General features: G+C 44.0%; 1 long non-coding RNA gene across 1 annotated transcript in view; it reads left to right on the top strand.

Moving 5' to 3' along the window:
• Positions 1 to 10,139, top strand: part of LOC138647378 (uncharacterized) — a 69,985-nt gene extending 59,846 nt beyond the window's left edge. The window contains exon 3 of the long non-coding RNA XR_011314952.1: positions 9,727 to 10,139. This is a non-coding gene — a long non-coding RNA (uncharacterized lncRNA). The remainder of the gene's footprint in view (positions 1 to 9,726) is intronic.
• The last annotated feature ends 17,165 nt before the right edge of the window (positions 10,140 to 27,304 follow it).

The following is a 27,304-nucleotide window of genomic DNA, read 5'->3' as shown; positions in this document are numbered from 1 at the left end:
CCTTGTAATTTTTTTGCAAGTGATTGGTATCATGTAAGATGCATGAACAGTGTAGCAAAGCCAGGTAGTGCTGGGTTAAATCATAGCACTGAGAGGCTTAATTAGATGCACCAGGCAAGCTTCAACTAAGAACAAGTGCATGTGGTCACTATGCGTCAGTCTGCTGGATGTTGAGCAGAGTAAAGTGTGCTCTTGGTGAGCAACCAGCCAAAATGTGAGCTATAGCTGGGAGAGAGACATGCCAGAGTCTCTCTGAATGAAGACTGCATAGATTAGCTGGGAAGGCTACGCAGTCTATGTGTTCAGAGAACCATGTGGAATCTGCAGCCTGTTCAGCAGGAACTGTGCCAGGAGTTGAATACTTCTGTTTGGCGCTGAAACCGAGACTGGTAGGATCGTGCATTTTCTGTGTATGAAGGTTTCTCCTGGAGAAATGACTGTAATCTGTTCCAGTGAGCCCGCACTGACATATATGTGCTCTGCTTAGTGAACTATTTATTTGCTGTTATACCTTTGTGCCCAGAAGAGGCTCTTTTTGGTTTTGAATCCCTTGGAGTTTTATGAAATCAATAAAACTGCACATGTTTGGACCAAACCACATTGCCTGTCTGGATGCTACCTAATGCCTTCCTGAGAGAGTTAATCTCTGCAATTGGTGGAGAATGCGGGCACAGAATCCCTAGAAGCACAGCAGATTGTTGGTTAAAGACTGAATGTCCTGGGCAAAGGCATCTACAGTATTGCAAACACAGTCTGAAATCATGGAGGAGCTGTCCTACTGGAAGATGACATTGCTGCAGTGTTATGGCTCAGGAGAGCTGGGAGCTGTCACTTTAGTGGAGTTGTGCAGAAGAGAACCAAGGTCCATAATTCCAAGTGGCAAGGTTCACATAGCCTCAGTAAAGAGAGATGGTGGCGCTGAACCAAAGGACTGCAGCATCGGCTGGTGCAACTCCTACTTTGCCTACCCTGCCTGCGGTGCTTTTCCTCATCTTTGCGAGGGGCCTCAGGAATGCCAGGTGACAGTGAACGATGTCCAAGTGACAGGACTTCAGGACTCGGGGAGTTTGGTGACCTTGGAAAGGACCACACATCCGCATGTGCAAGTCCCTGGTTATAGTTATAATGACTAATATAGGCAAAACTGAGACTGGAGAACAACAGTGCGATACACATGTCCTTGGGGCGAGGACATAGAGGCAGCCCTTGTTGCCATTACGTAGCCAGATGAAAGGTATGAGAGTTTAGGTCGGCCGCATCTGTTGTCCCTATACATTTGTGAGCTCCATACGAGGTGCCCTTTCTCTTCTGGTGCCAGAGCACTAGCTAAAGAGGGTAGGAAAAAAGATTATAAATCTGTTTATATGCAGGAGAAAACTAGTGTCAAATGGATGAGGAGTTGATGAAAAATATTTTTGGCCAATAGTATTACATGCACGGAAAAAGATTGTCCGATGCAAAAATGAAACCCCCCAAAACACAAAAACTAAATATAGGGACTAGTTGGGATCTTAGAGATTCATGTCTATGACCATTGTTGTGTTTCAGGGTAACCACGACTGGGCACAGGGGCACACCGTGCCTAGTGTATCAATGATTAACATGTATGAACTCAAAAACCTGCCAAAATATATTGATTTGTCTGTGTCTTATCAGCTTTTTCAAAGTCCAGACTATTCACAACCTACAAAAGTGCTTTTCCCTGCAAGAAAAAAAGTTTGGAAATGCTTGTTTTGCAGGTTTTTTTTTTTGCAGCTTTTATTGTTGATGTACGCCAATAATGCTACAGCCAGATGTTAAAAGTATATAGAAATGTTTTGAAAACTACAGTAGGTGCCCAGTGTTTGTGTCTCTTATGGACTGTTGGTGTCCATACAGTGGATGTCCGTGCACATCGCTGAAATGTGCAGCACAGCCAGGTATTAATGCTAATAGCTTTAGTTTTGTGCTGTGGTTTGTGGTCTTGCATCTTGTGCAAAGTAAACTCATTGAAAGCACTTTTTTCACCTGCACAGATATAAATCGCAATCTTGGCAAAATGCAGTAAAATCTTGTTCTTGACTGTATGGCTCCCAAATGCTGCATGTCGCAAATTGACACTAGGGGTACAGGATAGTGACACTGACATTCAGGGTACCGAATAATGACTCTGACACTTAGGGTACGGGATACTGGCACTGACACTTAGGGTGCAAGATAACGACACTAACATTATGTTTACAACATAATGACACTGACACTTGGGGTACAGGATAATGACACTGACACTTGGGGTGTAGAATGACACTTGCGGTACAGGATAATAACACTGACACTCGGGGTACAGGATAATGACACTGACACTTGGGGTGTAGAATGACACTTGCGGTACAGGATAATAACACTGACACTCGGGGTACAGGATAATGACACTGATACTTGTAATGTAGAATAATGACACTGGCACTTGGGGTACAGGATAATGACACTGACACTCGGGGCACAGGATAATGACACTGACTCGGGGCACAGGATAATGACACTGACTCGGGGCACAGGATAATGACACTGACACTTGGGGTACAGGATAATGACACTGACACTCGGGGCACAGGATAATGACACTGACTCGGGGCACAGGATAATGACACTGACTCGGGGCACAGGATAATGACACTGACTCGGGGCACAGGATAATGACACTGACACTTGGGGTACAGGATAATGATGCTGACACTTGGGGTACAGGATAATGATGCTGACACTTGGGGTACAGGATAATGATACTGACACTTGGGGTCAGGGCCGGCTTCAGGTTTTCGTGGGCCCTGGGAGAATGAGTCTCAGTGGGCCCCTTTAACACATACCACAATTCATGATACACAGATACGGCAGAGAAATATAGGTATGGTACAATGCCAATGATTTCACAACTTCTTACATTACATGAGTGATATCTATTGTAAATTCTACAATAGCTGAGAAACCAGACAGTATAGTCCTCCATACAGAATAATGTGCCCCATATATTCCTCCATACAGTATTATGGCCACCACATAGTGCTTAATACAGAATAATGACCACCATTTAATGCTTCATATATAATAGGCCCCATATGATGCTCCATATATAATAGGCCCCATATAATGCTCCATATATAATGGGACCCATATACAATGCACCAGTGTATGATGGGCCCCATATATGATGCTCCAGTGTATGATGGGCCCCATATATGATGCCCCATATATAATGGGACCCATATACAATGCACCAGTGCATGATGGGCCCCATATATGATGCTCCAGTGTATGATGGGCCCCATATATTGCTACAGTCCAAACAAAAAAAAAACAACTAAATCCTCACCTCTCCTTGCTGGCCGCTGCTCTGCTCCTGACTCCTCAGCGTCAGTGTCTTCCGGCTCTAAGCATTGTGCCTGTTAAGGCAGAGGGCGCACAGAAGTGACGTCACCACGCCCTCTGACCTGAGCACCACAGTCAGGAGACGCAAAAGACGCCGCAGTGGTGGAGCGGGGAGAGGTAAGTATCACAAGTACCGTTGCCCTAAGCAGACCCACTCGTGGGCACAGGCATCGGGCCCCCATAGTGCCGCGTGTCCCTGACGGCGACTGGCCTCTCCGCCTGCTCAGGGCCCCGGCACTTACCCGGGTGTGCGCTGGATGCTGACGCCGGCCCTGCTTGGGGTACAGAATAAGTACAAGATAATTATGCTAACAGGTAGGGTAAAAGATAATTACGCTAAACGTGGGGTACAAGATAGTTACTCTGAAACCTTGGGTGCAAAATACTGACCTGCGGGGTATAGGATAATGACACTGACGCTCGGGGTACAGGATAATGACACTGACACTCATGGTACAGGATAATGACACTGACCCTTGGTGTTCTGGATAACACTGACACTGGGGGTACAGGATATTGACTCTGATACTTGGGGTACAGGATAATGACGCTGACACTCGGGGTACAGGATAATGACGCTGACACTCGGGTACAGGATAATGACGCTGACACTCGGGTACAGGATAATGACGCTGACACTCGGGTACAGGATAATGACGCTGACACTCGGGTACAGGATAATGACGCTGACACTCGGGTACAGGATAATGACGCTGACACTGGGGGTACAGGATAATGATGCTGACACTCGGGTACAGGATAATGACGCTGACACTCGGGTACAGGATAATGACGCTGACACTCGGGTACAGGATAATGACGCTGACACTCGGGTACAGGATAATGACGCTGACATTTCTGGGTACAGGATAATGACGCTGACATTTCTGGGTACAGGATAATGACGCTGACATTTCTGGGTACAGGATAATGACTCTGACACTTAATAAAAGTATTCCAAAGCCAAGTGATAATTTCTTGGTAGGATCATTCCTGAAGGGACGTCTCTTGCAGATGAACATTTCGTTCTTGCACTTATTAGTCTCAGACCTCAGCGGCTGCAGGAAGATGAGAGCTGGGCCTTCTGGAGGCCAATCTACTGCTGAACAGAGTGGGAGGTTTTGTAGAATAGAGACCTGTGGGCACATTTTGCAGGCAGGCAGCAGAGCTGAGAAATCACTGCTCACTAGGAGTGTGGGGCAGAGAGATAATAATTTTTTTTTTTTTAAAAACAAACATTTTTTTTTTGCCAGTGCACAGGATTATTTTCAGCGGACGAGGCATTTTCTGGAGCAGGTGCTTTACATTGAACTACAAGGGATTTATGGACAAACCAAGTTGAAATCTGCCGATGATGCACAAGTCCTGAGAAATCAAGACCAAAATTACCACTGTCAGCGTTATACAACTATACCAAGTATGTACAAGCGTCAATCACACGTAATGAAGGCGCAGGACTCCAGCATGTGGCAACTTTTCTACATTTCCCACAATTTATTTTAGTTTAAAGAACGTTTGCAGAGTTGTACCCCGTGCCCCCTGCTCCCACCACTGTGTCTGGGTATGTTCCGGGCTCCGACATTATTCCAGCTTTGCTTTTTTATCAGACAGCCCAAATTATTGCCGTGCAAGTAATCGTGGGAAGATGGATGATCACAAGACGTGTGTGGCTGCGGCCTGTGAGGCCTCCTAGGATAAAAAAAAATAAATAAAGGGATGTGGATGACTTGCATGTGGTTCTATTCTCTCACAGTCTGCATCATGTCCCCTTCATGAGGACGTTGAGCCCCCAATACTCCGCAGCATCAAAACATCAGTTCTGCATGTAATTTACTGGAACCAGGCAGAACTTTCCCGTTTTGGGCTGATAGAAATTCGGCTTTTTCCATTGTTTCCTATTACACCTTCTGTGTGGGTAATTAAATTAAAGGGTCTATTATTGGAGATCCGTCGTGGCATTATATTCCATTATTGGCGGATACAGATGTGGTCTCTATTATACTGAACCCTGCTACGTCCTCGGGGGAGGGGAAGCCTTATGTTACGGCGATGGATAAGAGCCTCTCTTTGTCTCTATCGTAAAGACTCTGCTCCCTGTTTGATCCATGATGCCCTTTTATGTTTTTACATCCAGTTTAATTGATATTTTTTTGTTATTTTGTTTTTCATAATAACCACTTTACTTATTAACAATAGCAAAAAAAAAAGCTACAAACATAAAAAAGATACAAAGATAAAAAGAGACATTCTCGTGTAGCAAACATCTACTTTGTCGTTTGTTAAAGAAGACTCATCACAAAAAGCTGAGACGTCAAATTAAAATGCTCTTCCATACCTGCCTACATTAAAATGCTGCAGGGGTGCAAAAAAGTTGGACCCCACTAATCTTACATTTCCATCCTATGCGAGCCCAATCACAACACATCTATTGTATATGCCCAATCTGAGAGGTCCGACCTTTAGGACTTTGAGAATGGGAAATGGGGGCCAGACACCAATCTATGGGTTTTGTCTGGCATTGCAACTTTAAAGGAATAGGGCTGAGTTGCAGTACCCCATGCAACCTATGGACAGGTGTGGCGCTCTTTTAGGAATAAAGCAGCACTAATCTTGGACGACCCATTTAAATCGCCCATAGACGTTCTAATTTCTTACAAAAAAATGACACCTTTTATATATTATTGGCAGTATGCTGGGGGCTAGGAGGGAATACGACCTTTTCCATAGTGGTCCCTCTGGTCATTTCCAGTATCCTGCAGTAGTATATCCCATTCTGTCTCACTATATACCTTCAGGTTTTCTATATCTGTGCAGACACATTAGTAGGGCTGATAACATGGAGGGGGGCGGCCGCCTCACATACACTGACAGGTCAGCGAGTGCATTGTGACTGCTGTGTCAGTGCAAACAGTCATTACTGGGCAGATAGATAGCCTTGTGAACATAGCCGGGCACCTGGGGACATATAGATAAACAGATAAATAGCCGTCTATTTACTGATTGGTTACTTTCCAGTCACAAACAGCGCCACAACTGTCCTCAGGTTCCATCTGGCATTGCATTTCAGCTTCAGTGAATACCGTATACAACCTGTAGACAGGTGTGGTGAAGTCTGTGAATCTCAAACAACCCCTTTACGTTTTTTGTGTGTGTTTTGGAAATTTAGTGTAAAGTACCCCAATGTGACCCAGGATGTATGCCATCAGTATGTGTCGCTAATAGCCACACACGCTTTACTCAGCTGTCACATCTGTTTCCCCAAAGTACAAGTAGGGGGCAGCAGAGAGCACAGGGCAAACACCACCCAGAATAGGAAATATTGTTGGGAGTATTTGGGGACCTAGAAATTGACTATATGTGCCCAATATTTGGTCAGTGCACACTTAGCCTTTAGTGATGAGCGAACATGCTGGGATAAGGTGTTATCTGAGCATGCTCGGGTGCTAACCGAGTGTCTCAGTGTACTCGAATAATATGTTCGTGTCCCCGCACCTGCATGTCTCTGAAGCCGCAACACGTGCACGTTCACTCATCACTATATAGTCTGGACAACACCGTGGCTCATTCTGGGTGATACGCTTGGGGCATCGTAAGACTTTTTTGTCTGATTTTATATTATCTCTTGGTGTTGCTCTTTTTTCAGATTTTGAGCTGTGTGATGTAGTGCAGCGTTGCTTCCTGCACATGAAACACCAACAGACCTTTTTATGCTTTATGTATTGTCTTCGTGAGATCGGCCTTACGCTTTTAATATCTATCCGCTTGATGGGTGCTTCTTCGGACCCCCATACTCGGCAAAGAGTACAATTCTCTGAACAGGGGCCGTTGCCTGATACTTTGTATTCCCTCCAGACATTACTTTTCTCCCAGTAGACCAAAAAGATTGGGCATGGTTAATTTTAGCCATTTGCCATCGGGACATCCCCTGCCGTATTATGGTCATGAGAAACCACTTTTAAACATTTTTTACGTGTCATAGAGGAGCTTGGAGACCTTCTCCTCACTCGACAGGTGGTCTCCTCCAAACCCATCTTCAGTCTCCCCCTCCATTTTTTGAATCAGTGAGTGTCTGAGCACTCAAACTTTTAGTTTTTTCAAACTTTTTAAAGTTGAATTATTTTCATAATAGGAACCCTTTTAATATGATTTATGGCTAAAAATTCTAAGTATTTTCTCCTCTCTTCCTGATCCCTTCCTTTCTCTATCCCCCGGTCACGTTCGTCCTCAGTGACCCCACTCTCGTAATTCCCATCGCTTCTGCTGAGCACAACTAGCAGCAGTCAACAAACTCTGTGACCTCGGTGTTCACTAGACCCACAGGATCCTTCATGCAATGCAAATGTTTATGTAGTCCCTGGTATGCAGGGGGCTGCTGCTTTACTACCATCTCAGCTATCTGATAGGAACTTCTAGGTTGTGGCAAATGAGGCCCTGGTGGCTGGTATCACAGATAAGACAGGGCAGATACGTTCAGGCATTCAGCAGCAGAGAGGTGGCCATTCTGAAAAACTCTGCCCCCGATTGATTGCAATGAATAAATGTTGTAAGTATATGTTGTAAGATTGTGTTAGAAAACCCATGAAATCCCAAGGAGAACAATGCTGTGCACCCTGCGCTGCCAGGAGACAGCACAACTGAGCCCCCCCAGTGTTGGCCTGTACACATCATAGGAAATCCAATCTGTATGGGAGTAGCCCAAGGGTCCACCAGTGTTTCCCATGGACAACAAGAGGCAAAAATGACTTTGCTTTGAGCAGAAAGTTTACAACATAAAGCTATAATGATCACTTTGGTCTCTGCTCTGGGCCTAATGCACACAGTGATGTCAGAGCATAAAATAATAGACAGTAATGTAGTATAATAGTAATGAGATAATTAGCGTAACTGTGAAATTACACTGCAGGAATCATGAGCACAGCTAGACCACAATTACTTAATTATGCTCAAGGTAATGTCACAGTATAAAATAGTGACGTCACAGTACAGGGATAATACACACAGTGATGTCACAGTACAGGGATAATACACACAGTGATGTCACAGTACAGGGATAATACACAGTGATGTCACAGTACAGGGATAATACACACAGTGATGTCACAGTACAGGGGTAATATACACAGTGATGTCACAGTACAGAGATAATACACCATCCACCTCTTGTGTCTCCCCTTTTCCTCATAGTCTGTAAGCTTGCGAGCAGCAGGGCCCTTATTCCTCCTGGTATCTGTTTTGAACTGTATTTCTGTTATGCTGTAATGTTTATTGTCTGTACAAGTCCCCTCTATAATTTGTAAAGCGCTGCGGAATATGTTGGCACTATATAAATAAAAATTATTATTATTATAATACACACAGTGATGTTACAGTACAGGGATAATGCACACAGTGATGTCACAGTACAGAGATAATACACACAGTGATGTCACAGCACAGGGATAATACACACAGTGATGTCACAGTACGGGGATAATACAGTCATGTCACAGTATAGGGATAATACACACAGTGATTTCACAGTAGAGAGATTATACACACAGTGATGTCACAGTACATAGATAATAAACAGTGATGTCACAGTACAGGGATAATACACAGTGATGTCACAGTACATAGATAATAAACAGTGATGTCACAGTACATAGATAATAAACAGTGATGTCACAGTACATAGATAATAAACAGTGATGTCACAGTACAGGGATAATACACACAGTGATGTCACAGTATAGGGATAATACACACAGTGATGTCACAGTACATGGATAATAAACAGTGATGTCACAGTACATAGATAATAAACAGTGATGTCACAGTACACGGATAATACACACAGTGATGTCACAGTATAGGGATAATACACACAGTGATGTCACAGTACATGGATAATAAACAGTGATGTCACAGTACATAGATAATAAACAGTGATGTCACAGTACAGAGATAATAAACACCATGATGTCTTTCACAGCAGCCTTATGGTCTCTCTCTCCGTTAATCAGTGATTTACAGTCACAGTCTGATTTGGTGCTGACCCCCAGAAGTCCTATGTTGAAGCGGGCTATCACCATGGTCAATCATTGTATAATGGAGACCTCCGACTTTGGAAAGAGTTGGTCACAGCACTGTCCTATGTTATGCTCCTCATCCAACTTTTTAATTGGGATCATTAAAGCCTGGTGGAGTTTACCCGTGGAGGGAGGTTGTATACTTTTTTATATGAACATGAGGTGTCTGTAGCTGTAAATACGGTAGCAGGATAACGTCACATTTGTAGATGGAGGAAATAACTCAGCACAGAAGTTTCTATTTCTGTTCCAGATTTTGCAATGAAACACGAGAAATGAAAAATACTTGTGCAATATGTGTGGGAAGTCACCTGCGGCAAGAAATAGTTTCCTATCAGAGTCACACCTTGATGACGTGGCGATAAAGGAGAACGGAACCGCAATCACGGACTGCACATGGTAATATGGGAGCCAGTATGGGCGGGAGCGGACCGAAGCTAGGGAATGCTAAGGACATCGTTATACTCATTTGCTTGTGTTTGTAGAATATGAAACCTACTTGTCACATTTTTCCTAAACTATCAAGTACCGTAATCTCCCAACAAAAGAGGAGATTCATTGAACCCGCCGGCAGGCAGGCCTCATATTAGGCCACTTAAATGCCACTGACTAAAAAAAAGAAAATAAGTGGAGGAGACAGACTATTTTTTACTAACTGGCGCTGGTAAAAGGGTGTTTATCGGGCACTCTCTGGATGGCCTGGCACAGTTAATAGAGCACTTTGGCATGCAGAGTTTATAGGGTATTCTCCGACTACAAGAGTTAATGAGACACTGTCTATGGGGCATGCTTTGGATTGCACAATTAATTATGTACTTTGTATGGGGCATCCTGGCATGCTCTGTGTATAGGGCACTCTCTAGATGGCACCGTTATTGGGGCACCCCAGCATGCACTGTGTATAGGGCACTCTTTAGATTGGACAGTTATTGGAGCACCCCAGCATGCACTGTGTATAGGGCACTCTCTAGATGGCACTGTTATTGGGGCACCCCAGCATGCACTGTGTATAGGGCACTCTCTAGATGGCACTGTTATTGGGGCACCCCAGCATGCACTGTGTATAGGGCACTCTTTAGATTGGACAGTTATTGGAGCACCCCAGCATGCACTGTGTATAGGGCACTCTCTAGATGGCACCGTTATTGGGGCACCCCAGCATGCACTGTGTATAGGGCACTCTTTAGATTGGACAGCTATTGGGGCACCCCAGCATGCACTGTGTAAAGGGCACGCTCTAGGTGACACAGATATTGGGACACTCCAGCATGCACTACGCATAGGGCACTTTCTAGATGACACAGTTATTGGGGCACTCCAGCATGCACTATGTATAGGGCATGCTCTAGATGACACAGATATTGGGGCACTTCAGCATGCACTATGTATAAGACACTCTCTAGATGACACAGTTATTGGGGCACTCCAGCATGCACTATGTATAGGGCACTCTCTACATGACACAGTTTTTGGGACACTCCAGCATGCACTGTATATAGGACGCTCTCTAGATGGCTCCATTATTGAGGCTCTCCAGCATGCACTATGTATAGGACACTCCAGCATGCACTATGTATAGGACACTTTCTAGATGACACAGTTATTGGGGCACTCCAGCATGCACTATGTATAAGGCACTCTCTAGATGACACAGTTATTAGGGCACTCCAGCATGCACTAAGCTTAGGACACTCTCTACATGACACAGTTATTGGGGCACTCCAGCATGCACTGTATATAGGGCGCTCTCTAGATGGCTCCATTATTGAGGCACTCCAGCATGCACTATGTATAGGGCATGCTCTAGATGACACAGTTATTGGGGCACTCTAGCATGCACTATGTATAGGGCATGCTCTAGATGACACAGTTATTGGGGCACTCCAGCATGCACTATGTATATGGCACTCTCTAGATGACACAGTTATTGGGGCACTCCAGCATGCACTATGCATAGGGCACTCACTACATGACACACTTATTGGGGCACTCCAGCATGCACTGTATATAGGGCGCTCTCTAGATTGCTCCGTTATTGAGGCACTCCAGCATGCACTATGTATAGGGCACTCTAGATGACACACTTATTGGGGCACTCCAGCATGTACTGTGTATAGGGCACTTTCCAGATGGCCCCATTATTGGGGCACACCAGCATGCACTACGCATAAGGCACTCACTACATGGCACAGTTATTGGGGCACTCCACCATGCACTATTTATAGGGCACTCTCTAGATGACAGTTATTGGGGCACTCCAGCATGCACTATGTATAGAGCACTTTCTAGATGGCCTTGTTATCGGGGCACTCCAGCATGCACTACGCATAGGGCACTCTCTACATGGCACAGGCAGTGAGGCACTCCAGCATGCACTACGTATAGGGCACTCTCTAGATGACACAGTTATTGGGGCACTCCAGCATGCTCTATGTATAGGGCACTCTCTAGATGACACAGTTATTGGGGCACCCCAGCATGCACTATGTATAGGGCACTCTCTAGATGACACAGTTATTGGGGCACCCCAGCATGCTCTATGTATAGGGCACTCTCTAGATGACACAGTTATTGGGGCACCCCAGCATGCACTGTGTATAGGGCACTCTCTAGATGACACAGTTATTGGGGCACCCCAGCATGCTCTATGTATAGGGCACTCTCTAGATGACGCAGTTATTGGGGCACCCCAGCATGCTCTATGTATAGGGCACTCTCTAGATGACAGTTATTGGGGCACCCCAGCATGCACTATGTATAGGGCACTCTCTAGATGTCCCTGTTATCGGGGCACCTCAGCATGCTCTGTGTATAGGGCACTATTTAGCTGATACAGTTATTGGCGCACCCCAGCATGCACTGTAATTAGCACATATTCTATGGTTGGCACAGCTAATGGGTCACACTTTGGATGGCTCATAATGGGGCACGCTGGCATACAATGTGTATAGAGCCCTTTAGTTAGACTACCATTGGAGGTGCAGTAACTGCTTGACACTGTCAAAGTTTGTTGACATAGCTAATATTTGAAGGTGGGACTTCACTAGCGTTATTAAAGGCTCATGGTCGGGGGGATGTTACATACTTTACATTGCCCGGCTTCATGGTGCACCATTGACACCACCCATGTGGGATATTTGAGCTGGGGCTCCCTTACAGCAGGCGCAGAGGCTTCCTCTGTCCTGGCACACAAGTTTTTACTTTTGCATGGATGATTTGAACATTCTGAAATTGACATTTATATTTTCTTTATGGGAAAAAAAATAAACCAGTCATGGAATCGTATCTGACATTTGTAGAACCGCTGCCTGCATTACTAGCAGTAAATGTAACATTCACCATCAGGGGATAATGCTCCTTCAGCTTCTGCAGATTCTTCTACACTCCGAAAAGTCAATAAACTCACTGACCTCCGAGTTCTGCGAATCTCTAGGTTCAGATATTTCCTAGTTCCCTGCAAATATTTGCACAGCTTGAAACAGAGAAGCGTTGACTTTACTACTATCCATAAAATCCTTGTAAAAAAGTGATTGCGAGGCAGAGACAATCCAATTTTATCAGTTCTAATGTTGATATTTCAGATATAGAGGGATTAGAATATTACTGGTCTCCTAAAGGTGATAACAGTGATAATCCTAAGGGTTAAAGGGATCCTTTTTTTTTTTATTTCAGCAATACCAGTTGACTTGGAGTGTATCTACCGTATATACTCGAGTATAAGCCGACCCGAGTATAAGCCGACCCCCCTAATTTTGCCACAAAAAACTGGGAAAACTTATTGACTCGAGTATAAGCCTAGGGTGGAAATGCAGCATTTACCGGTGAATTTCAAAAATAAAAATAGATCATTATTTCCCCATAGCTGTGCCATATAGTGCTCTGCACCGTTCATTTTGTCCCATAGCTGTGCCCCATATAGTGCTCTGCACCGTTCATTTTGTCCCATAGCTGTGCCCCATACTGTGCTCTGCACCGTTCATTATTGCCCCATATCTGTGCCCCATATACAATGCTCTGCACCGTTCATTATTGCCCCATATCTGTGCCCCATATATGCTCTGCACCGTTCATTTTGTCCCATATCTGTGCCCCATATACAATGCTCTGCACCGTTCATTATTGCCCCATACTGTGCTCTGCACCGTTCATTTTGTCCCATAGCTGTGCCCCATACTGTGCTCTGCACCGTTCATTTTGTCCCATAGCTGTGCCCCATATACAATGCTCGGCACCGTTCATTATTGCCCCATATCTGTGCCCCATATACAATGCTCTGCACCGTTCATTATTGTCCCATATCTGTGCCCCATATATGCTCTGCACCGTTCATTATTGCCCGATATCCGTGCCCCATATATGCTCTGCACCGTTCATTTTGTCCCATAGCTGTGCCCCATACTGTGCTCTGCACCGTTCATACTGCCCCATAGCTGTGCCCCATACTGTGCTCTGCACCGTTCATTATTGCCCCATATCTGTGCCCCATATATGCTCTGCACCGTTCATTTTGTCCCATAGCTGTGCCCCATACTGTGCTCTGCACCGTTCATACTGCCCCATAGCTGTGCCCCATACTGTGCTCGGCACCGTTCATTATTGCCCCATATCTGTGCCCCATATATGCTCTGCACCGTTCATTTTGTCCCATAGCTCTGCCCCATACTGTGCTCTGCACCGTTCATACTGCCCCATAGCTGTGCCCCATACTGTGCTCGGCACCGTTCATTATTGTCCCATATCTGTGCCCCATACTGTGCTCGGCACCGTTCATTATTGTCCCATATCTGTGCCCCATACTGTGCTCGGCACCGTTCATTATTGTCCCATAGCTGTGCCCCATATAGTGCTCTGCACCGTTCATACTGCCCCATAGCTCTGCCCCATACTGTGCTCGGCACCGTTCATTATTGCCCCATATCTGTGCTCCATATAGTGCTCTGCACCGTTCATTATTGTCCCATATCTGTGCCCCATATATGCTCTGCACCGTTCATTTTTGTCCCTATATCTGTGCCCCATACAGTGCTCTGCACCGTTCATTTTGTCCCATAGATGCTCCACATAAATCTGTGCCGCTGCTGCTGCAATAAAAAAAAAAACAAAACACATACTCCCCTCTCTTGCTTGCAGCTCCCAGCGTCCGGTCCCGGCGCCTCCATCTTCCCGGCGTCTCTGCTCTGACTGATCAGGCAGAGGGCGCCGCGCACACTATATGCGTCATCGCGCCCTCTGACCTGAACAGTCAGAGCGCAGACGCCGGGAAGATGGAGGCGCCGGGAAGATGGAGCGACGCCCGGCGGCTGCAATGCGGACAGGTGAATATAAAATACTTACCTAGTCCCAGCGATCCTGACGCTCACTCTGCCTGTCACAGCTGTCTTCGGTGCCGCAGCTTCTTCCTCTATCAGCGGTCACCGACACCGCTGATTAGAGAAATGAATACGCGGCTCCACCCCTATGGGAGGTGGAGCCACTTATTCATTTTTCTAATGAGCGGTCCCACGTGACCGCTGAAGAGGGGAAGAACTGCAGCACCGAAGACCGTGGGACGGCAGGGACAGCGCCAGGATCGCTGGGACTAGGTAAGTATACCTCAGCGCCCTCTCCCCCTCACCCGCCGACCCTGCCACCCACCTTGACTCGAGTATAAGCCGAGAGGGGCACTTTCAGCCCAAAAATTTGGGCTGAAAATCTCGGCTTATACTCGAGAATATACGGTATATATATAATTGTCTAAGGGTTTTTCCGTCTGTCTGTCTGTCATTCCTGGAAATCCCGCGTCTCTGATTGGTCGAGGCCGCAAGGCCTCGACCAATCAGCGACGGGCACAGCGACGATGATGTCATAAAGGACGTAGACATCCCACGTTTCTGATTCAGCGACAGGCACAGTATCGACGTAGATGTCCTAATGGTTGCCATGGCGACGATGATGTCATAAAGGTTGCCTCGACCAATCAGCGACGGGCACAATCTGCCGCGAATTCTGGAATCATCATTGTCCATATACTATGGGGACATGCATATTCTAGAATACCCGATGCGTTAGAATCGGGCCACAATCTAGCGTGTGTATATATATATATATATATATATATATATATATATATATATATATATATATATATATATATATATATATATATATATATATATATATATATATATATATATATATATATATATATATATACACACATACAGTACAGACCAAAAGTTTGGACACACATGAATTAACTATGAATTAACACATGTGGAATTATATACCTAACAAAAAAGTGTGAAACAACTGAAATTATGTCTTATATTTCCGCCGTGTCTTGAAACTTAAGACAAGCTTTTGTGTGATGGAACAGCTGCAGTAAGAGAAATAGAGAGAAGTGAGTTCGTGCCATTAACACGTTCCTTCTGTCGCCCACACACTATATAACCCAACCTTGGCATGACTGGCAGTCACTGGGTTAAATGTGATTCAGCAGTAAGGCTGGAAGCTTCGGCATTACAAAAGCGAAGACGTCTGACATTAATACAATAAAGTTGGGCATGGACATCAGCAAAAACAATATTCGTCATTCGTCTTCTTTTGCAAACCTTTTTCGAAAATTCAGTCTTAGAACGTTGGGTGATAAGCAATTTACGTCTTGCCCATAGTCATAATGGGTTACTCCTAAAAGTGCATTGAGGTATGTTCTTTTAGATGCACTGAAGGCATCAAAACTATGAATTAACACATGTGGAATTATATACTTAGCAAAAAAGTGTGAAACAACTGAAATTATGTCTTATGTTCTAGGTTCTTCAAAATAGCCACCTTTTGCTTTGGTGACTGCTTTGCACACTCTTGACATTCTCTTGATGAGCTTCAAGAGGTAGTCACCGGGAATTGTCTTCCAGCAATCTTGAAGGAGTTCCCAGAGATGCTTAGCACTTGTTGGCCCTTTTGCCTTCACTCTGCGGTCCAGCTCACCCCAAACCATCTCAATTGGGTTTAGGTCTGGTGACTGTGGAGGTCAGGTCATCTGTGTAGCACCCCATCACTCTTCCTTCTTGGTCAGATAGCCCTTACACAGCCTGGAGGTGAGTTTGGGGTCATTGTCCTGTTGAAAAATAAATGATGGTCCAACTAAACGCAAACCGGATGGAATAGCATGCCGCTGCAAGATGCTGTGGTAGCCATGCTGGTTCAGTATGCCTTCAATTTTGAATAAATCCCCAACAGTGTCACCAGCAAAGCCCCCCCACACCATCACACCTCCTCCTCCATGCTTCACGGTGGGAACCAGGCATGTACAGTCCATCCGTTCACCTTTTCTGCATCGCACAAAGACACGGTGGTTGGAACCAAAGATCTCAAATTTGGACTCATCAGACCAAATCACAGATTTCCACTGGTCTAATGTCCATTCTTTGTATTCTTTAGGCCAAACAAGTCTCTTCTGCTTGTTGCCTGTCCTTAGCAATGGTTTCCTAGCAACCATTTTACCATGAAGGCCTGCTGCACAAAGTCTCCTCTTAACAGTTGTTGTAGAGATGTGTCTGCTGCTAGAACTCTGTGTGGCATTGACCTGGTCTCTAATCTGAGCTGCTGTTAACCTGCGATTTCTGAGGCTGGTGACTCGGATAAACTTATCCTCAGAAGCAGAGGTGACTCTTGGTCTTCCTTTCCTGGGGCGGTTGTCATGTGAGCCAGTTTCTTTGTAGCGCTTGATGGTTTTTGCCACTGCACTTGGGGACACTTTCAAAGTTTTTCCAATTTCATGGACTGACTGACCTTCATTTCTTAAAGTAATGATGGCCACTCATTTTTCTTTACTTAGCTGCTTTTTTCTTGCCATAATACAAATTCTAACAGTCTATTCAGTAGGACTATCAGCTGTGTATCCACCAGACTTCTGCACAACACAACTAATGGTCCCAACCCCATTTACAAGGCAAGAAATCCCACTTATTAAACCTGACAGGGCACACCTGTGAAGTGAAAACCATTCCCGGTGACTACCTCTTGAAGCTCATCAAGAGAATGCCACGAGTGTGCAAAGCAGTTATCAAAGCAAAAGGTGGCTACTTTGAAGAACCTAGAATATAAGACATAATTTCAGTTGTTTCACACTTTTTTGTTAAGCATATAATTCCACATGTGTTAATTCATAGTTTTGATGCCTTCAGTGTGAATGTACAATTTTCATAGTCCTGAAAATACAGAAAAATCTTTAAATGAGAATGTGTGTCCAAACTTTTGGTCTTTACTGTATCTATATATATATATAATTGTCTAAGGGTTTTTCCGTCTGTCTGTCTTTCTGTCTGTCTGTCCTGGAAATCCCGCCTCTCTGATTGGTCGAGGCCTGCCGGCCTCGACCAATCAGCGACGGGCATAGCATCGACGTAGAAATCCCGCGTCTCTGATTGGTCGAGGCCGCCAGGCGACGGGCACAGCAACGATGATGTCATAAAGGATGTAGATATCCCGCGTCTGATTGGTCGAGGCCGCCAGGCCTCGACCAATCAGCGACGAGCACAGCGACGATGATGTCATAAAGGACGTAGATATCCCACGTTTCTGATTCAGCGACGGGCACAGTATCGACGTAGATGTCATAATGGTTGCCATGGCGATGATGATGTCATAAAGGTTGCCTCGACCAATCAGCGACGGGCACAGTCTGCCGCGAATTCTGGAATCATCATTGTCCATATACTACGGGGACATGCATATTCTAGAATACCCGATGCGTTAGAATCGGGCCACAATCTAGTCTTCTATATATATAATTGTCTAAGGGTTTTTCCGTCTGTCTGTCTGTCTGTCCTGGAAATCCCGCATCTCTGATTGGTCAGCAACGGCACAGCAACGGTCAGCAACTGGCACAGCGACGAAGATGTCATAATGATGTCATAAAGGACGTAGAAATCCCACGTTTCTGATTCAGCGACGGGCACAGTATCGACGTAGATGTCATAATGGTTGCAGTGGCGACGATGATGTCATAAAGGTTGCCTCGACCAATCAGCGACGGGCACAATCTGCCAGGAATTCTGGAATCATCATTGTCCATATACTACGGGGACATGCATATTCTAGAATACCCGATGCATTAGAATCGGGCCACAATCTAGTATATATATAATTGTCTAAGGGTTTTTCCGTCTGTCTGTCTTTCTGTCTGTCTGTCTGTCCTGGAAATCCCGCGCCTCTGATTGGTCGAGGCTTGGCGGCCTCGACCAATCAGCGACCGGCACAGTATCGACGTAGAAATCCCGCGTCTCTGATTGGTCGAGGCTTGGCGGCCTCGACCAATCAGCAACGGGCACAGCGACGATGATGTCATAATGGTTGCCATGGCGACGAAGATGTCATAAAGGTTGCCTCGACCAATCAGCGAAGGGCACAGTCTGCCGCGAATTCTGGAATCATCATTGTCCATATACTACGGGGACATGCATATTCTAGAATACCCGATGCGTTAGAATCGGGCCACAATCTAGTGTGTATATATATGTATATATATGTATATATATATATATATATATATATATATATATATATATATATATATATATATATATATATATATGTGTGTATGTATGTGTGTATATATATATATATATATATATATATATATATATATATATATATATATATATGTATGTATATATACACACACATACAGTAAAGACCCAAAGTTTGGACACACATGAATTAACTATGAATTAACACATGTGGAATTATATACTTAACTAAAAAGTGTGAAACAACTGAAATTATGTCTTATATTTCCGCCGTGTCTTGAAACTTAAGACCAGCTTTTGTGTGATGGAACAGCTGCAGTAAGAGAAATAGAGAGAAGTGAGTTCTTGCCATTAACACGTTCCTTCTGTCGCCCACACACTACATAACCCAACCTTGGCATGACTGGCAGTCACTGGGTTAAATGTGATTCAGCAGTAAGGCTGGAAGCTTCGGCATTACAAAAGCGAAGACGTCTGACATTAATACAATAAAGTTGGGCATGGACATCAGCAAAAACAATATTCGTCATTCGTCTTCTTTGCAAACCTTTTTCGAAAATTCAGTCTTAGAACGTTGGGTGATAAGCAATTTACGTCTTGCCCATAGTCATAATGGGTTACTCCTAAAAGTGCATTGAGGTATGTTCTTTTAGATGCCCTTTGTACAGAGGTTTTCTTGTCTAGGAGAAATGCTCATGCAGCACTTCATCTGCCAAAGTGCAGTCTCCTGCTGTGCACATGAAGAGCTAAGTATCTTATAACCCATTAGAGAACATTAAAATGGTTTTCTTCAGGAGCGAGCCGCTCCTCTGCCTCCCTGCTTCCTGCCTGCAGGGGAACATTGTGCTCCTGATGATAGACGGTTCGACCACTGGAATTGATGCTCTACTAATCAGATCTGTGCGCTTTCTCATGCTGCAAGCAGAGGCTGCTTAGAGGAGCACCGAGGGGAATGAAAAGCAACACGTGCAAGCTTTTTTTTTTTTTTTTTAATATTCCACAAAATAAGATAACAAACATATGGCACCATAGCATAGGTTCAAAATAATTTGTATAACGTTCACCTTGACATAGATATGACATCATACCTTCAATAATAAAGTATACAAACAAACAAATAAAACATAACCTTCAGTATAATATATTCTACCAGGCATTGCACTTCCTAATCAACAGAGTCTTTATAAAAGTTATTAAGCTCGTACCAGGTCAGGTTATAATAGACACATGTTATTAATCCTACACAAATCATCACTTTCATGGTCCAGAATGGATATACATCAGGGACTAGATTGAAGAGCCCATAGCGTTAGGAGCCAAGTGCGTCAATGGCGAATTACACCTTTCCCAAATCTTCTGAAATTTCTGGGGGCATCCTCTGTTTCTGTATAATATGTTTTCATAAGGAATTATGTCATTCACTAGTTTCTTCCACTGATTAATCGAAAGAGATTTCCCCCCCATCCACCTCAACGCTATCGCTTTCCTAGCCATAAATAGAACTTCCTGAAGAAATATTCTATCATGGTGGACCCACAACTCCTCATCCACGGCACCAAGGACGCACAACTCCGGACTACATTCAATCGATATCCCAATTATCCGCTCCAATGTAGCATCTGAATTTCCCCGATTTGATCAGTGAATTTCAAAATACGTTTACTTTCTTGCCAAACCTGTATTGCTAAGCTATGCGCAAATAACAAACCCTGGGGTGGTCTGTATGATCCCAACAATATTGCTCACAGTGTATTTCCACCCAAAAAAAAATGCATAAGGTGAGCTTCTGCATTATTAAGTCCATCTTGATTTACCCAATGTTTTAAGTAGCGTAGTTGACCAGCTAGAGAATACAAATATAAGTCAGGGGCACTTGCAAGCTTTAAAGCGATCAACTTGCATTTTTGCAAGCTCCTTGCTTAAGAGACCAGCCAACGCTGACAGACTGCAGAAGTAGCCGGTAACCTAGGCAATAAGCTGTTAACTATAAAATTAAAAATCCCTCAGTTTTTTTTAATAAGAAAAACATTTCAAAATAGCTTAGTTTTACAAGCACTTTGCAATTTTACTAATTTGACAAGATGACACTATCCCTTTAGTGTACTGAAAGCAGCAGAAAGAACTAAAAATAATTTAATCTACACCTCCCATCGCAGGTTTTTCTTAACTCTTGCAGTTGCTTCATCAGGAGATATGTGTTAGTGGCCAACAAAGAGCAGAGATGAACATTTTTGCCCATAGCCGTTCCTTATTGTTAGGTCACACTTATTCCACACCCGCTTGATGCCCTGTTCGCTACCTCACTAAATGTTCAAGCAATGGTTTCAGCTGCGCCCAGAAAATTACCAATTCTTCTTGATGTCCAGGAGCCTTCCCCGTTTTTGGGAGAGTGTTGGTAAGTGTTGGCTTGTTACACAATATGGACCTTAAATTCACATGTATATGTAACTCCGATTTTATGTCACATGCATATGGAATCCAACACGAAGTTTGTGTCATGTTACACTGGATGCCGTTTTGATGTTTTCTTTCCTCGAAGATTTGCCTCCTTATGCACAAGGTATAAGAGGGTTTCTCACGGACCCTCTTAAAAGAGCATTGAACATGCCCATTAGGGGACGTTTTGCTCCGACTGTGTTTAGGGCTGTCATTATGTTATATACCAAGCTGCTGTCTCCTTGGTTGGGTATACTGCTCATGTAAAAAAATATTCTTATTATGGTGTGTGACCACTGGAAAACCTGGAGGTCTAACAAGTATTTTAGGATGTGATCCAGGTGCCTCCTAGCTGATATCACATCGGTCAGTATGCCCATTAGAGTGCTGCGAAGCTTATGATTCTTTGAAATCTCTCTTTTTAAGGACGATGTGCAATGTCTAATCGTGATGAGAAGCGTTAGGAAGAGCATAGGATCAAAATTTGGACTCACCCCAATAATTAGAAGGTATAAAGGCCCTTGTTTCCGGCCACCCAGGATCAATATCATAGTTGCACATGATCGTGTTGGAGTTTTGTGCTGCTTGAGTAGCCTGCGATGGAATACAGTGGGGTGTGGGCACAATTGCCAATTCCTACGACTGTCCCAGGCATGGTAGACAGACTAGCCTGTAGGTTAGGAGGAAGCCAGACCACCCACGTCTTAGGGAATGCAGGGCCAAGGATACCCACCAATGTAGCCAATTTTTCAGTGCCTGTGGTGAGTGAGGGCGATTGGTTTGGTCCAAGAGGTAAGGAAGTCTACTACCAACTCTAACGAAGGTGGAATTAGGCATTAAAGAGAGCTTTTGGACTGCAAAGATCCCATATAGCCCTCTTTTGTCTGTGTCACCTAGTGGTAGAAGTAAGAAGTGCCATGCCATAGAGGCCCAAAGATAAAAATTCTCTGAAGGTGGAATAGAAACCAGAGAGTATCTGCTCCCAAACACCCTACATAAGAAAGGCCAGAGGGTGTGACGCAAAGGATGAGAATCCCCAGTGCTGCGCGACATTTGTGTATAAGGACTGCCATCTACTGTCCAATCGAGACTCTGTGCAACCAACTGGAAGAGGTAGAGTTTCAGGAGGGACGAGATTAGATGGGACACTGGGTCATGGTACCTTGATGACAGTTGCCTGGTATAAGAGGCCAGCGTGCCAAGACGGGAGAAGATTTGACGCCAACAAGAGGGACAGCTAGAACGTGTGTCGACAAAGAAGCTGAGGCCAGGGTACTAGGCCGAGACAGGGGGTGCTTCCAGCACTGACGTACGGTATAGAGGTTGGTCTGGGTTAGTACAGCAGACAGGAGGGGGACCGTCCTCTTTACACTATTCACCTTTGCCACAACTACCCCAGTTTCGCGCCACCCTAGAGAAATAAATAGTTTAATTGGTTAATCCTGCCTAAACCCCGTCTTGTGTTGCATCTGGTCACCTGCTTTACAGTAACAAACCTGTGAGTCTGAATACGGCCTTTGTGAGAGAAGACCTGCAGAGTGGTAAGCTGGCCATAGATTTTAGCCAATATTGACTGGTTCAGCTGACGGTCTATTGAGTTCGAGGGTGCGCCCAACTTATGGATGGGAGAGATGTCGATCATGCATATCCGATTGCGGACTGCCGATTGCATTGATCTCCCTGAAATAAGTCGCCTGCCGCTCTTTCAGGTGGCGTCTTTCTCATAGAAAAAACAGGAGCACTCGGCCAACCGAACTATCCCGTGTTCAAGAAAGTTGTCTGAGATGGATATTGGATGAACGATCTTTCAACTGACAGCCATGTGTATGGCTTGCTGTAAGGGACCAGGAGACCACCGCTGAGAGGAAAGCTGGCCAGACACATCAGTTAGCTGTTGGCCGAATGTTTGCTCAGAAGATGGCTATCCCTCCCGAACTTCCATACCAATGAGCACTCGGCTGAGATAATGAAACATTTTATTTCCTTCTTTAATAAAAAGTGAGTTTGTTTTGTGACTGATTGCATATTAATATAGCTGTGAATTATGGAGCGTTCTAATCCAGAACCACATAACGCTGCGTCTGTGTCATCCATGTGATCCATTTGATTTTGTGATCATCTATGCTAATGGGGGAAACGTGAACAAGTTCTGAATGCACAAACACGGATCAGACAACAATGTAAGCTATTTCGGTGGCAGGCCTGTTCTCCCACGTGAGGCGACACATGTACATGAAGGACCCTCATAGACAAAACATCTCCTCAGTGCACGCTCCGATCAGCGCCGCACATCCTCTCCATGTGCCGCCACAGGTACTCTGCCATCTCATCTAATGACAATGCCATCAACAGCTGTGAAGAGGGTGCACGAATAAATATTAATATATTCATTGCTTCCCACATGGTTCGGTCTCCTAAGCAATCAGTCATGGTAAACAAGCAATGAGAGGCCATGTTATGCTCAAACGTTTAAAGGGCCACTAAGTGTAAAGTCTGCAGATTGTACGGCAGCTCCATATCATTTGCAATATGCTGTACTGTAATGCAAAATAGCAGCACAATATCATGCATAATAGTTTAGCTGCTTTGGTCGTGACTAGCAATAGCGATTTCACAAATTATCAGAACTCTCGTAGGCATGACATCTCACATAACCATACAAGATCCCATAGACGAACACTGCCGGAGATATTCGTAAACTTCTGCCCTGATAAGAGGAGCCATTGATCTCTATCAGAGACATGGACGGAAAATGTTCTAGAGATTTTCTGGACATAAGAAGTGGTAAGTTGAAGGTCAAGGAATTACGTAGATTTCCAGTTAAGGGGCTCATACACCATAAATCAATGTCGGCAGAATTCACCAATTTTGGTGGGACCAACCCACCACGTTTTGTGTATGGTGATGCCCTGACTTTAGTCCGATAGATTAGGATTGGGGAGATGGATTTTAACATGCCCGACGTTCTTACGGGAGGTAAGGCGTCCGCTGCCTCCCCCCTTTCTATTAGAAGTCCTGCAATCAACCCCGTGGTAAATGCACATGAGAGTAGACAGAGATTCGGATTAGTGTCTCTAAAACACGAGCTATGGGCTTTTCGGCGCTGGTTGCACTTGGATACTTTTTTTTTTCATATTGGATGCTGTATCACAGAGGTATTTCTTCCAGCATCACCATATGGCAGCACATCTACAGTATGTATGGTCCACATAGAGGGTGATCCAGCCTTCCCAGTGATTTTTTAGCGTTGGATGTCCGCTGTATTGCAGTAAATTGCTGGCTCGGGGATAGATCTAGATATATAGATAGATGTGCGGCACAATGGGCTTTTACTACCTTTTTTATTTTTTTGCATTCATCCATTTTCTGCTCATGAAACCTGACATTGAATCAGAATATCTTGTCTGGCAGTCCGTATAATAGGCTTTTCAATGGGAGCAGCTGCCGGCGTACTGCAATTACCAAGTGTAAAGGAACATCCCGAGCATTGCCAGCCGGTGATTATATGTGTTGCTATGGTATCCACAGTCCCAATATATATTCAAGAAGCAAATAAAATTGATCTTCTCTGTAAATTCTCCCGTTATTCACCAAAGTCCCAGCATGCCCTCCTAGAGCAAAACGATGCCTACATTTACTTTAAAAAATATAATTTGCGTGTATTTTTTCTGAATGATTGCAATCAATTTAGGGGTGGGGTGTCTACAATTGCAATCAATGCCGATAAAATAAAAAATGAAGCGGCTCTGCAAGAAGTCTTGTTTAAACATATCTTATTACTCAGTTTTTGCACAGGAGCTTTAGAAAACAATGTGTCTCCATGGTAACAAACTACAAACAAACTCTGTGTAGTCTGGTCCTGCCGTCATGTGTTACTCCACTCCCTCATCCCCTCTTTTCTGACAAACCTACAGTGGAGTGACACCTGACTGCGGGATCCGACTACACAGGGCTAGTTTGTAGTCTGTTACCATGGAGACGCATAGAAGTGCACAGGACTTTATAGATAAAACAGTGGAGCGATGTTACACCTGATTGCAGGATCAGACTACACACAGGGGTTTTTTTTTGGTAGTTTAGGTAGCTGTATACACTATTAATAGTTAAGTATTAATAGTTAAAAAAAATTTGGGCCAAGAGTAAAAATTTGGCGTTGAGTAGATAGAGGGGTTACTACTACTGGCGCAATCTTAGGGATCACTAATGAGTTTTAGAAAGGCATCTTCCACAACAGACTGGCTAAACAGGCAGTGCCCAAGGGCCCAAAAACGGCATGGGGACACATCCTAAAAATACCAAGTACATGAAAAATGGCAAAGGATAATTGTTACTTCTGTTGATGGTTAGTAATTTCCCCGGGGCTCAGACTCCTCCCATTTGGCTTCATTGTGGAAAAAAGGAGTCAATATTGGGAAGTCATATGTACAAAATTTACTAGGAAATCCAAAACAAATGATACATGGGCTCTGTGATTAATAGGCAATGTCATCGTGACTATTGGTGACCTGTGCACTGGCAGAGATCCAGATAAGGAGGAGATTAATGCATATAATTCCGGCAAATGAAGCGGCATCCATGTCGAAGCCGCCGGTATTTGTGCCGCCAATAAAGTAGACAGAGGCTTGTTTCAGTAATAGGTTCTAATTAATGGAATGACGGGTCGTCTTTTGCAGCTGTCATCCAATTATAGTCTGGATATTTTAGTGACCACACACATGGAGCTAAAGAAAGACCTTTCTGGAACCGCTTCGGCAATCGCGACTTCCCCACCAATATGTGGCGCAAGTAAATTAGGACTTTTCACGTTCCAATGTCAAGTAAACAAGTAAAGACCAGACAAGAAAACACCCACCAGAAATGTCATGGGGCTGGGGACATATTAGCTGCTCTTACCTTCACGTCTATGATCTGGAGAAATGTCTGTAGTCGCCCGAAAGTGAAGTTGATGTATTTTACGCCATCACAAAATAAGTGGTTCTTTAAAGCAGTATTAAAAAATATAACATGGATGAACTATCTATAGAATAATCCTGTACATGTTTCAAAGGATATTGTAACATCAAGGAGGTAAGTGTATAGGAATACAATTATACACGTGGTGCAAACAGATCTAATAGATGCAGTCGGTCCGATCATTATAAAATAAATACGGAATACCACCATATAGTAAACGTGGATTGTGCCGACTCACTGTACACATAACTAATGTTACAGAACAGTACATAGAAATCACACTCATGCTGTAATATAAAGGGACACACAAACCCAATGCCTATATTTATCACCATGTGAGCGCACATATTGTATACTGATATACTGTGCACATAAATAATGCAGTGGGATAGTACACATAAATAACACTGCAATCCTGTAATATAAACAAATGTGCAAGCATTTAATAGGCATCGTCATTGCCTATATTGTTGCCCTATAGAACACATACTTTATGCTGCTATAGTGCACACATAAATAACACTGCCGTACTGTAAAATACACACTGATACAAACTGATTCACACATATTTGGAAAACAGTCAGTTCCTATGTCTGTCTCCATACTGTTCATGTAGATTGTGCTGCCATACTGTATACATAAATAATGCCACCAAGCAATACAAATAAATAGCGCCACATTACTATAAAATACACATATATACAAACTGATTCACACACATTTGGTAGATACAATCAGTTCCTATATCTGTCTCCATACAGTCCATGTAGATTGTGCTACCATACTATACACATAAATAATGCCACCAAGCAGTACAAATAAATAGCGCCACATTACTATAAAATACACATACAGTACAGACCAAAGTTTGGACACACCTTCTCATTTAAAGATTTTTCTGTATTTTCTTGACTATGAAAATTGTACATTCAC

This window comes from Ranitomeya imitator, chromosome 8 (genome assembly GCF_032444005.1).
Source record: "Ranitomeya imitator isolate aRanImi1 chromosome 8, aRanImi1.pri, whole genome shotgun sequence".
Classification (NCBI taxonomy): domain Eukaryota; kingdom Metazoa; phylum Chordata; class Amphibia; order Anura; family Dendrobatidae; genus Ranitomeya; species Ranitomeya imitator.
This window is presented reverse-complemented; position numbering and strand designations above follow the sequence as displayed.